The following is a 13,323-nucleotide window of genomic DNA, read 5'->3' on the forward strand; positions in this document are numbered from 1 at the left end:
AAACGGGTTATTGGGGAAAAATAGGAAAAAGACTATGTCAACAGAAAAGATGGCAGGGAGAGCAGAAAACTTCAACCTCTGCGTTCTTTGGTAATAAAAAAAAAAAAAAAAAAAAAAAAAAGGAGCTAAAATGCAGAGCATCTAATCTCAGGCAATCAAGTCCCAAATATTGTGGAGTAAGCAGCTGCAGTGGAGGAGCAGCCACTGCCTCTCAGTGAAGTGCGTGGCACTTCCCAGAGCTCACACTTATACATAATGCAGCGACTCCTCACTGTTAGCTTTTATTCTTCTGCTGCTCCAACACTTTTTTAGCCTCTTCCATTACCAGGCTGCTGTATGGTAATTATCTCTGACAGCTGTCCAGCCACAGGGTCCACAGACCTGTCAACAACTGCAGGACAACAACTGTTAGTTCAGACAAGAGCGCTGCAGCTCCGGGTGCCAGAGGATCCTCCTTCAGGCTCAATGTGCTAATCTCTTTTCCCCGTCCCTTTATTTACCTTCTAATTTTAGTGTGTGTGTGTGTGTGTGTGTCCCCATTTCAATTGGCAGAATTCACTTGAGCGAGTAAATAAATTGAACAAACACCCGTTAATGAGACAAATCCTTCCATCTGCATGCAGGATTCACCTGTGCTTTCAGCAGAATGTAAACACCGATCATTCTGCAGCACCTATGTTAATCAGTACGCTCTAATTGACTCTCTGCGGTCGGCCTTGCCTGTTTTCGACAGTCTCCCGGTGCTCTTGCTGCTGGCCGTGCTGTCCCCTCGGACGAGGCCGGGGGAGATGCCGCTGAAGCTGCTGGCCTTGGTGATGGCGGGCCGCGGAGCGAGGCGGTTGGAGCTGTCTGAGCTGTCCGTGCTGCTCCACGGCCGTGGCTCGCCGTGCCGCGGCAGCGTTTCCGTCTCCGAGCTGCTCTGCCTGCTGGCGCCAGATTGGCCGGCCCGTAACCTGGGTGACAAGAGAGCAGCGACTTTAAAAGCAGGTTTTCCTCATTTAATCCTGTTAGAACGGCTCATTTCTATAAAGTACAATTGGTAAAAAAACAAAAAAACAAAGGCGGTAAATATTTACGTTTGACCAACCTACACTGGAAAAAAAAATCAAAGTCTTACCAAGTATATTTGTCTCATTTCTAGTCCAAATATCTCATTACACTTAATATGAGACACAACTGCCTAATAAGTACTATTTATGTATGAAGACAATATATCTTGAATATCTTGTTAAATGAAAAAGTTTTGAAAACAAATTGTTTTGAGTCGGATTTCATGTGAAACAAGCTTTTTTTGACATTTGAAGAGGTTTTTAAGCTAATTTCAAGATCACTTTTATCTCAAAAGTCCTAAATATCACATCTTATTTCAAGAAATCTTGACAAGCCGGTTTTCACTAGGTCCATCGGCAGATTTTTTTGCTTATTTCAAGCAAAAATGTCTTTTATTTGTTGTTTTTTTACTTAATTTTTCCAGTGTATCTGAACATTTTCATTTGTAATACAGCAGTTAGAGATGGCGCGATTATTTCTAACATTTTGGGGGGGTAAAACTCCTCCAGCTTTGGTCTGAACATGAGGAAGTCTGGGCAGGAAATCTTCCCTGACAGAAGCTTTCTGGAGCAGCAGAAACAAATCCTCAGATCAGCGCCCGTGTGCCTGAGCGAGCCGATTAAGACAGACGGCGATTCAAAAGGTTTTCTCAGCCTGCGCGCCTCAGACTCTCAGAGGAGCTGATGGATATGTGACGGGGGCGGACCCACCTGAACATTTGCCGCCTCTGTTGAGTGCTCATGCAAGCGTCTCCATCCTGCGTGCTGAGGGGAGGGGAGAGGCGTTAGAGAGCAAAATGAGATATCTCCCATTTCCAAACATGTCAGGCCTGAATAATTACTGCTTCGACAGGAAAATTATGAAAGTGGAGAACATTGATAACACTTTGAAGGATTGAATCAGCTATATCACCGTCTATATATACACGACACAGTGAAAACAGATGAGTGATTGGGAGATTTACTGCTTACCTTCTGTCCAATATGAAGTGATCTCCCTGTGTGTTAAAAGGAAAATTACACTCAGTTAAACACTGGAAAAAATCTAAATCTTACCAAGTATATTTGTCTCATTGAGTATCTTATTACACTTGATATAAGACACAACTGCCTAACAAGCACCATTTCAACCAGATATAGGGACTTGTTTTAATACAATACATCTGGAATATCTTGTTAAGTGAAAAAGCCTTGAAAACGAATTGTTTTGAGTCATACTTCACATGAAACAAGCTTTTTTTTTTTTTTTTTTTTTTTTACATTTGAAGAGGTTTTTAAGCTAATTTCAAGATCACTTTTAACTCAAATGTCCTAAATATCACATCTTCTTTCAAGAAATCTTGACAAGCCGATTTTCACTAGTTCCATTGGCAGATTTTTCTGCTTATTTCAAGCAAAAACGTCTTTTATTCGTTGTTTTTTTACTTATTTTTGGAGGGGCATTTTTTCCAGTGAAGCGTTATTGTTTATCTTGAATGTATTGAATGAATCTACATTAATGTTGATGTCCCATCAGGTGCTTGGATGCATAAAACTGACTTCTATGGAGAAATAAGACTGCAAATCGGAGCATTTTTACAGATTCATACAGCCGGCATTAGTAGCTGGTAGCATGAAATCTACTGAATTTGCAAATGAATAGACATGACAAAGATTTGTGAAACATGGCGCCCCCCCCCCCACCCCCACACTCCGCCTACACAAACAGCTCTCACATCATGTGCAAAAATCCTTTCTCTGGCTCGCTGGTACTCCTCCTCCCTCTCCTCCATCGATTTGCTCCTCTTGTCAGCCTTCAAACGCATTCGGATCTGGCAGAGACACACAAACTCTTCTTTAGCAGCTACGTCAGGGACGCCAGATTGTCCCGCTCTTACCAACGTGTCAGAAAAGAAAGTGACAGCTTGGTGAGGAGGAAAAAAAAAAAAAACATTTTAAAGAAGAAGAAAAAAAAAACACCCACCGTGCTGTCTTCGCGATCAAAGCTGGAGTTGTCTCGTTTGAGAATGTAGCGTTTCTGGAAATCGTCCGCCCTGTCATCCTTGATGTGCTCTGAGAATTTCTGATCGGGTCTGTCGGTGGGGGAATTCACACGAGGTTTTAGTGGCGGCTTAATTCAGTGCAGATGCTGACAGCAACATATGTTAACCGAGGAGCGGCGTCACAGAGCAACTCAACAGCAGAAAACTCCACAACCAATCAGGAAGCAGCAGCTCTACCTACATATTGTGATCTGAGATCCTCACTGCAAAAAATCAAAGTCTTACCAAGTATATTTGTCTCATTTCTAGTCCAAGTATCTTATTACACTTAATATAAGACACAACTGCCTAACAAGCACTATTTCAGCCAGATATAGGGACTTGTTTGAAGACTATACATCTGGAATATCTTGTTAAATGAAAAAGTCTTGAAAACAAATTGTTTTGAGTCACATATCATATGAAACAAGCTTTTTTTGACATTTGAAGAGGTTTTTAAGCTAATTTCAAGATCACTTTTATCTCAAAAGTCCTAAATATCACATCTTATTTCAAGAAATCTTTACAAGCCGATTTTCATTAGTTCCATTGGCAGATTTTTTAGCTTATTTCAAGCAAAAACGTCTTTCATTTGTTGTTTTTTTTACTTATTTTTGGAGTGGCATTTTTTCCAGAGCTCTTCTAAAGCGGGATTAAAAAAAAACACAGGCTCACATTCTCGTGTTGCTGGTTTTGTTGATCACCACCGATTTTCCGCTGGGGTCCACGTTGTGGTCCATGCCGAAGTAGGCCGCAACTCGGTGCAGCAGCATCCTGTGGTAAGACGTCATGGGGGGAAACTTCCTCTTTTGGCTTCTACGGGGAGGTAAAGATTAACAGTTAAACTCTGGGTACGACTTCCACAAGTCGGCGTTATTATCTGGCACGCGAAGCTACGACCTCCGTCTGGTTGGCCGGTTTGGTTCCAGCTCCGACTGAGAAAACATGCGACATGCTCTCAAGTTTGTTCTGGAAATGTTTCAAGTGGCTTCTGGTAATCAAAGCGCTCGTTAATTTTAGACCCTTCATTAGGGATACTGATCCAGATGGAATATTTCCCAAGTGTATTCCGAAGGGACGACGCAGAAATGAAGTGACCGGAGCAAACGGGTGAGCTCAGAGATCAGCTTTGAAAAGGACGCAGAGTGGGCGACACAACGGCCACATCTCAGAGCTGATGAACAGCTGTTCGTCTCAACTGGGTGACATTAATCTGGGCTCGTTATCACGATCAAGTCTGCAAGCATGTTTCTGACACAAAGTTCTTCATCTCAGCCTCAAAGAGTGAAACACTTTAACTGTTGAGGATGTCTTACTCATTATTGCTGATGAAATCCAAGATGTCCTGTTCCAACTTCAGCAGCATGATTCGATCCCTGAAAGGAAAAACAAGAAAAGGACATTTTTCAGGCATCTTCAGATGATCAATGATCTCCTTCTCAGATCATTAGCATTCACTTCGTATTATTACGTTAACAAGAAGCAACTTTTATCTGCCTTAATGTGAAGTTTCACCACAGTTATGTCTATAAATGGAAGGATTATTGTTGTGTGGCATCCAATCAGGCAAGTGAGGCTTAAGTTTCATTTCCCCAAAGAGAAGACACGATTATCTGTTTTGAGTGGCGTTTCCAGGGGCTCTTTGTCACCGTCGAAGATCTGCACATTTTCCAAGGAACGGTTTCAAAACGAGGAAAGATTATGTTCCTGAAAATTGGGACACGAAGTCAAGTTTGTAGAAAGCTGCTAAAAATGAGTCTTGGCTTGAGTTTGGCTGCACTTCAGTTCAATTCATTCGTCCAAAAAGAGAAAAGAATGGCGGCAAAACTGGTTTTAAGCCAGTCCGAAGTAACTAATATTCACAGCTTTTCAAAGATAACTTTATTTTTTATTTTTCTCATTTTAAATAAGCAACATGTTGCACTGGTTTATAGATTTTATTCAAGCGCCTGTTAAACTTATTTAAAACCTTATATTTGGGCCACTGAGGATAAAAAGCAGGATATTTTCTTAAAAATACAAACAAATCAAAGCTTCTAGCACTGAAATCCTTCTTGGTTATCTTATGACCCAGTACAAGTGTGTGGTGGTGTGTTTATCTGCAAAATCCTTCTCATCTGCAGGTATTTTCCCAAATTACTCCTATTTCCTTGTGTTTGGGAGCAGAAAATAAAGCAATTAAACACCTGTTCACGTTCTTTTCTCCTTTACTTTGGCTAAAATCTGCTGTGAGAAACGTAAACTAGGTTTTATTTCCCCTGATTCACTGCATCATCTGATATTCTGTCTCATTCTCATTCTCGTGTTGAGCTGCTGAGCTAAACTTGAATGCTGCTTTTGCAACAACAACAACAATTTGGAGCCGTTAATTCTGTCCGATTAACGGTAAAAGGAGGGAATCATTAAGTCTTCTTCAGGTGAACCCACTCATCACAGCACTTCAACTGAAATGAATTGATTTCACTGTGAGCAACTGGCACCTGGCATTGCTGCTGTGACCAGATCATTACAAAAGTGTAGATGAGCTCCTGATGGTCAATATTTCACCGCACAGGTCAAAGTGAAGCGAGTACGCGGCTGAGCTTACCTGGGATTGCCTTTCAGTGTGTTGACCAGGAATTCGTGGAGGTCTATGCCAGTTGAATCTGTGTAGTCTTGACTGGAATCTGAGCAAATAATAAAAAGCATCCTGATCAACAACATTACGACATGACTGTTACATTAAAACAGGTTGAGCTCCATAACGGCTGGAATTTCCCCATTGACCGGATTGGACGTTAACTAAAAAAAAAAAAAAAGTACGATACTCGATCCATAATTCATACAAAAAGTTTTTGAACGTGTGGGGGACCTTTCCTCGAACACTTTTGGGGTCTTTCTTCACAATAAGGTCTCATTTTCACAATCCTATCTGCTCTCACGTGCCATGTAAATCTTATTCACCTCGACAACTGATTACAGATAAATTCTTTATTCTCAATTTATCCCTGCTCACCCCATTACTTCCAGCTAAAATGTGTTAATCAGCTCCAGTGTGCTAGTGTCCTGATTTAATTAAATATATATATATATATATATATATATTCCCTACCCTTGTGTATTTATGTGTACAAGTATGTATGAATGTGACTATATACGTATATATGATTTCATTTTATGGGGAAAAAGACTTAAAGGCAGCAGCTTCTTTAAGGAGAATCCTAATCTGAGGATTTTAAGGGATTACGAGACTTCCATAGATTTTATTCTGAAGAAACAGCTTAAAAAATAAAACAAATCAAGGCACAGAGAAAACATCCAGAGAAATTATTCAGAAAATATTGATGATTGATTTACGTTTTTATTTCAAATGTGACTTTTTTTTTTTTTAACAGTTTAACCGATTTCAAAGAACTTCCTGGAACTTAAATGTGTTTTAAACCCTGGCTCGACAGGGTGGAAGGGCTTTTGAGTTCATATTGTGCTTCCACTGTTAATATTGTATACAAATGAACAGATGTATTATGTTTAAAACAAAAAAAAACAATAAAAACAGATGAGACAGAAAGAAAAATGTATGAGGATTTAACACTTTAAGTGATTATACATCTGAGGGTTAATGGTGTGTGGTGGGTTAAAAGTGCTGCTGATGTGAGAGATGACGCGTGGGTCAGATAACAAAAGGTGGAAACAAGCAAACATGCTCCAACGAAAAGGAAAGGAGCCGTCAGTGGGACGCGGTCGGGGGACCCCGGAGCTTGTGCCCCTCTGTGGGCGTCTGCTTTCTATAATTGGAGGCTGCCCCACAGAGGGAAGCAGACACCTTTATCCGCCTGTGGGAATCCATGTAATTGCTTCGCACCTTGAGCTTTTTTGCAATTAACTGAATCGCGCCAATTATCAGCCCATAATGAGATATCATTTAAAAACAGACAAGTGCTTTTGGACAAACTGGAGGACATGGGAGCTAAAAAGAAATGTTTAGGACTGGATATTCCTCACCACACGGTAAAGGGTATAATTATTAGAAAGCTGTAATTTGCCTGAGTGACACAGATTGTTTGATAAGTATCATTAAAGCATTTGGCTTCATTTCAATAGTTAGCTTTCAGTCTCACCGCTGACACGCCGTCATCACAATGATTATCACAGATTACACATGGACATAAAAACTATTCTGTGGAGGGGAAAAGCACACGTGCAATTCAAGCGCCTTCTTTGGGTGTTGGCAATGTTTAGAAATGAGGCCCCAGGTGTCATGATATAAAGAAAGCTGAGGCGTTAATGGTCAAAACCGATGGTCTAAAATCCATCTCATCGGGATGGAGGTTTGCAACTCAGAACGCAGTGCTAAGTCCAACATGGCGATTTTAAAGAAAATGAGGTTTAATTTACGCTCTTTGTCTCCACTCAGTGCAATTAAATTCAGACCAGAGTTGGCAGAATATGATGAAAAACAAGCAGAGAAATGACACCAAAACATAAGCTGGTCCAGGTGACAGATGGATGAAAATGTCCCAACCTGAAATGAGCAGATCACTTCCTCACCTCTGGACAGCATTTTTCTCTGCGCCTTCTCGGGTTTGTCCACCTTGTCGCAGCTGCCTTCTTTCTCAGCTTGGTCCTTTGCGCCACGTTCTTCGTTTTCAAAGGGTGGGGGGAGGAATCCATCCTGTTCAGGGGGGGAAAAACAACTGAAAAACTCCATAGATCCAGCTTATATCGTACATGCTGATGCCCATATTACACCAAAATACCTCCTAATGCTAAATGTGACCTACGTCTCTTCTGTGTGACTGACACCAGACTTTCATTAAGAAAGGAGGCATTAAATATGAGGCATTTAGGTCCATGATCTTGCCTCAGGCTCTGGGTTAATTAGACAATGGCATCTGCAATAGAGGCCGCAGCAAGACACTTAATAAACTCTCCTGGTTTATCACGGAGACCAGTTTCCTTGCCAGTAATAATGCGCCTGCGTCCATGAATTCCAAATCACTATGGCAATTAATCTTCCAGATTAGCTTGTTTTTATTAAACCACCTGAATAAAACATGAATGTGAGCCTAAAATTAAACAACACAGCACATTTTATTCCATTAAATTCAACACAATGAGGGGTTTTGCTGTAATCCTCCGCCAACTGTAAAAAAATTCCTAAAACCGACCATGCTGCAATGTGGCTGGAAGACTGTGGATCTTTGGGTAAAATCTATTAAACACTGCCTCGGTTTGACACAGTGTTGCTCACACACACGTTTGCACACTCTCAGCTGTATCTGATTTGCTTTTCAGGCAATTCTACAAAGGCTGTAAGCAGCGCTGAACGGTGGCGAGGGCTCACGACTGCACTGCACTCTAAGTGGATTAAGCACAAGTCTTGGAAGCTAACATCAGAGAATCTGCGAGTGGGAGAGAGCAGAAGTGACCTGGCGGTGGGAGAGCAGCTCATAACCGTTAAAGGTCACGAGTTTGATCCCCCCGTAACAGCTGTGGAGCAAGATAATGAGACGGCGCGCTTCCCTTCATTCGAAGGCGCTCAGAAAGCATGTGAAAATGTAAAAATGCAAATGAGAAACGTGACCGTCTAATTGCCTGAGCGAGACTGGGAGGGAGGGAAAACGAGTCCAGGACTGTGTGTTGTTTTAGTGACAGCGAGGCTGTGTGTGTGTGTGTTCGTCAAAGCTGAAGATTTTACCCCCCCCACCCCCTTCTCTTCAGGCAAGAAGCGCTGATGTTTGCTGCTTAATGCCACCCTCGGCATCGCATGGAAACCGCCGGGTTGATGTGCAGCTGTTACGAGCCGCCTCATTTGTTTCCTGACACCCATTTACCTCGAGATAAAGGAAAAACAGCGTGAAAATGATGGTCGTGTGAATATGTAATGAACATGCTGTCAGTCTAAAACAAAAAAAACAAAAACAAAAAAAAAAAAGGTACGGAGAGCATTCAAAGGCCCGCGCCGATGGGGCATGGATTGGAAGTGACAGCCAGGTCGACAATGCAGCGGCAGATGCAGCTTCTCATGCAGCGGTGAGGACTCGGGCAGCGCACGGAGCCCTTTGTTGATCCTCAGGGTTTGACAGGAATGTGAAATGCTGAACAATGGGACACGCTCAGATCTGGTGATCATGAAAGTTTGATTGAGAATGGGAGCGCATGCAGCTTCTATTCTTTTTATTGCATTACGTCGCCCCTCAAGGTTAGTTTGCCACAGAAGGAGTTTCAACTCTGGGGCCAATAACAGGAGTGGGGAAAATATCAGGAGTATTCAATTAGAGCGCTCCACAGCTCTCTGTAGCTGACGTGTGGAAATTGTAATTTCCTCGACATGATTGATGGCAGTAATACGGGACGTCGTGTGAGTGCAGACGACGCGAGACTGCTGTGGGAATAACACCGCCCTCTGGCTATGGCGCCCGGTGCTGACTGGCTGAAAAGCCTGGAACAGATTCACCTGTCTGTCTGTGTGTGTGTGTGTGTGTGTGTGTGTGTGTGTGTGTGCCAGGAGTTGTGCAGAGTTGCGTGTAATGGAGGAAGTTTAAGCCCGGAGATACGGTGTAAAAGAAGCGTTGATTTAGCAAAGTAGCGGCAGACGTGCTGCCGGAGCTGCACACTTTGTGTTTTTGATGATGTGATGTTTTCATCAGGCGGCCACAGCCAGGTATTTAATCACAGCTGTCAGACAAAAGCCCGCTCATCGAGCATCAGAGGTCTATCTGCTCGGCCGTAATGAGCTGAAATGAAGACGAGGTCCGAGGGCAGCGCTTTCCACATCGTGTACAAAGGGTGGCTAAACGAATGGGGCTGAAGCATGACCGAAACACCGGTGTCACACAGAGGGTCGATGAGACGGCTGAGATCAACGTTACGGTCTTTAAAAATAATTAGAGAGGAGTCGGTATCAATTTCTCACCAAAGGACTCTTGCAACAAAGAAAATAACACAATAAAACATCACAATTTTCAGTTCGTGGTCCAGACATGCACCGTAATCTAAGCTCAGCGAGCAGAGCAGCTCTATTAGCTCTGGATCCCACTGCAAAGACGAGCCAAACAAACGCCCAATGGTTCAAACCGTTGAGATGAATGAGATCTAAAAAACAGTCACTGAAACATCTGTGATGTCGCTGAAGTGCTCGGATGCATTCATTCTAAAAGAATCCAACTGTATTCAACATAATAAATACTAATATGGGGACTAATAATGTCATATAGGGTTAAATGTGGTGATCTTCTTTGTAGAAAACAAAACAAATGAACCTTTCTTTCTTTCTTTCTATCATGACTGTGATCTTAACTGTAACGGGCAGCAGCTCAGACAGCAGAACACACACAGTGTTAAACAGCCATAAGGTTTGCTCTGAGGACGGTTACCATCTCACCCCCGTTCTGAATTCATTTATATCGTAGTGCCAGATACATGTGAGTCAAGATTTAGCTGAAAAATAACAGATGCACTAATATTTCCATCCACTATGGTTACAGTAACCATGCAGACCTTCCAGAGATGGAGTCTGTTGCATTAATCTACCGTCGGGTGCCATTTACAGTGGTTTAAATGGCTAACAAAAGCTACCAGAAGAATAATATTCACATTACATTTGACTCCTCTCTTTTACGAGCAAATATACATAAAATAAAAACATTTGGTGCGTTAAATTAAAAAATGTAGGACCCAGTTAAGTTCATAAGAGTGAATATCGGTTAGTGAGTGTCAGTGGGGGAGTCGGGTCCACCTGCAGACGCCCCTCCTCAGGACCCGGTGCTCTGAGCCAATCAGATGCTTCGGCAGATGTTAAACACTGGAACTGCTTCATTATTTATTCATATTGGAGCTAAAAAGCTCAGTTTAAAAACTTTGGTCGGATTGTCCGAAGGCTGCAGTTTTGGTTGTTGTTCCACTTTCTGATTGAACAAATACTTTAAAAACCTTCAAAACTGTGGGTAATATAGTAAGTAAATTACTCACATATTGATACAATAGTATATATAAGTAGAGGTTTTTTTCTAGTTTTGCACCTCACTTATTGAAATATGTGATGAATACTAGCTGGTTTTCATCTGTTTAATGACTGTAATGCCACATGAAATCTGCCCGTTATCACACATACAAGGTTACACTGAATCATCTGGACTCATTTACAGTAAGAAGGCCTTACGGGTTTAATATGAATGAAAATCAAGCGGCATCACTTGCGTCTCGCCTCCAGTGGTTAAGGTGAAATAAGTAAAAGTCGCGTTCGTACAGTGGACGCCATCGACTCAAGCTCAAACCTGATTGGCTCAGAGGGTGTGAGGTCTGTGGATGGAATTAGCGTAAAACACAGAAGGACAAGGGTGTGTCTAACCAGTGAGGATTGATATGTCCCAACATGTGTTGGAGTCGTTTGTCACATTTAATGCATGTTCTCCATGATAATAACCCGCTAATAGCCCACAGATTATGGCTGGGGCTTAATGGGGGACTGGGGGAAATATTCTGGTGGTGGTAGTCGGCCACAAAAAAATGTTTTTCACATCTCTAATGTAAATACACTCAGGTTATTAAGGCAGATTTTTTACCTGAGGTGCTGCTGAAGGCTCGGGAATTGGGCAAGGAAAGGATTCTTCACACACGGCCAGGCTCCGCACGAGCTTTAGCCTGGTATTGGACTAAGTGGGGAGGGGTATGCAGGTAGGTGGGCACAGTTAAAAACCATGCACACGCACACACAAATGCATCAGTAGCACGCATCACAGTGACAAGCCAAATTATAACAGTAAAACAGCCAGTGAGCAAGCAAATCACACAGGTTGAATAACTGACTTTTCAGCGAGCACATTCTTTGAGCTTTTCACTGCTGGCTTACGACAACGGTGCATCCGACATTACATTCAGAACAGTTCCAGATTACTTTAGCCAGAACAAATTAAAGGAAAAAAGAAAAAGCCTTTGAATATATTTCCAGAGGAAACATCAATGCAGCAAGGCCAAACTAGTTGGAGCTTTAGGCAGAACTTGCACCGCAGCCTCCACTGTCACTGGTCTAAAGAAAAAAGCATCTGAACATATCTGCAGTGAATTTATTTTGGACATCTGACACGTCTAGCTTGACGAGAAACACGTGTACGACTTCCAGGTCAATTCAAGAAAACAACGGCATCCAATGCACGCGAGACAGGTTGGAGCATCCGTGTGCAACATGCAAGTCGAGCGAACCATACCTTAGAGGCCTTCACGGGCTGCCCATAGGGTGGCGGGAAGTGAGAGGTGTAGGAGAAAAGTGCACATTTAATAAATAAATACATAAGGCTAAAGAAAGTTTGAAGGTGGAAAAGCGATTGAAGTGCCAAAAAATGTTTAATTATTTAACATTTTGTGCAATAAGGGACTGGAATCAATTCATTCAAGCAAAAAATAAACCTGATTTAATGTCTGTTTTTATGCCTGAAATAAAACATAAAAACAACATTTAATGCTCTGATCTGCAATAATGAAATCCGAATTCTCTTTGCAAAAATTAAAATCTCAAAGTGAATTTCTGCAGAGCATATGCTGCCGAGGCTGTTGCACCGTGGGGACCCTTCCTCACGCGCACACACCCCCATAAAACCCACGCAGCGTGGAAAACAAAAGCCAGACATTGGGCTGTGAGAGATTGGGGTCAGCTGTGTGTGTGTGAGCTGTTCCCAGGTCTGCTGTCATGTGAAGGTGAGATGCAGAAAGCAAAGCGAGGCCGGCCACCCAGCGGTGTGTGAGACAGCTCGGTGCCTCTGTGCTTCATGCACCGGTGGCTGCGTGTGCATGTGTGTGCATGTGTGTGCATGTGTGTGCAAACAGAAGGTCTCTCAGTAGCACGCATAGCAGAGCAGAGGAGACCTGGCTGGAACCATTTCAGTCTGAATTGTAACGGAGCCCAGTCCTCAGCTTCCTAATCCCAACATGCATCCACACACACACACACACACACACAGAGCTCCGTCCTTCCAACCTGTCCTCTAAAAATCAAAAAGGACAACCCCTCCCCTCCATCGCCGAGCTAGAGGGCCAAATAATGCCTATAAAAAAAAAAAAAAAAAATTGAAAGGGGGCTGCTGTTCGCCCATCTCCGACGCCGGTGACCTGCCCACGCTTTCTGTCTCAGGTGATCTGGATGTGGGGGAGGGTTGAGGAGGGGGCTGGGAGCGCGAGCACACCGCTACACCAGCTAATTGAGCGGTGCGGGGCCGGAGGGAATGAACAATGCCGGCAGGAGATAAAGGAACGGGAAAGGGGGGAGAGGGAAAGGGCTG

At 42.8% G+C, this 13,323-nt stretch overlaps 1 pseudogene; it reads right to left on the reverse strand.

Moving 5' to 3' along the window:
• LOC142391777 (R3H domain-containing protein 1-like) overlaps nucleotides 1–13,323 on the reverse strand; it is a 48,677-nt pseudogene that overhangs the window by 23,002 nt on the left and 12,352 nt on the right.

This window comes from Odontesthes bonariensis, chromosome 11 (assembly GCF_027942865.1).
Source record: "Odontesthes bonariensis isolate fOdoBon6 chromosome 11, fOdoBon6.hap1, whole genome shotgun sequence".
In the NCBI taxonomy this organism is placed as follows: Eukaryota; Metazoa; Chordata; class Actinopteri; order Atheriniformes; family Atherinopsidae; genus Odontesthes; species Odontesthes bonariensis.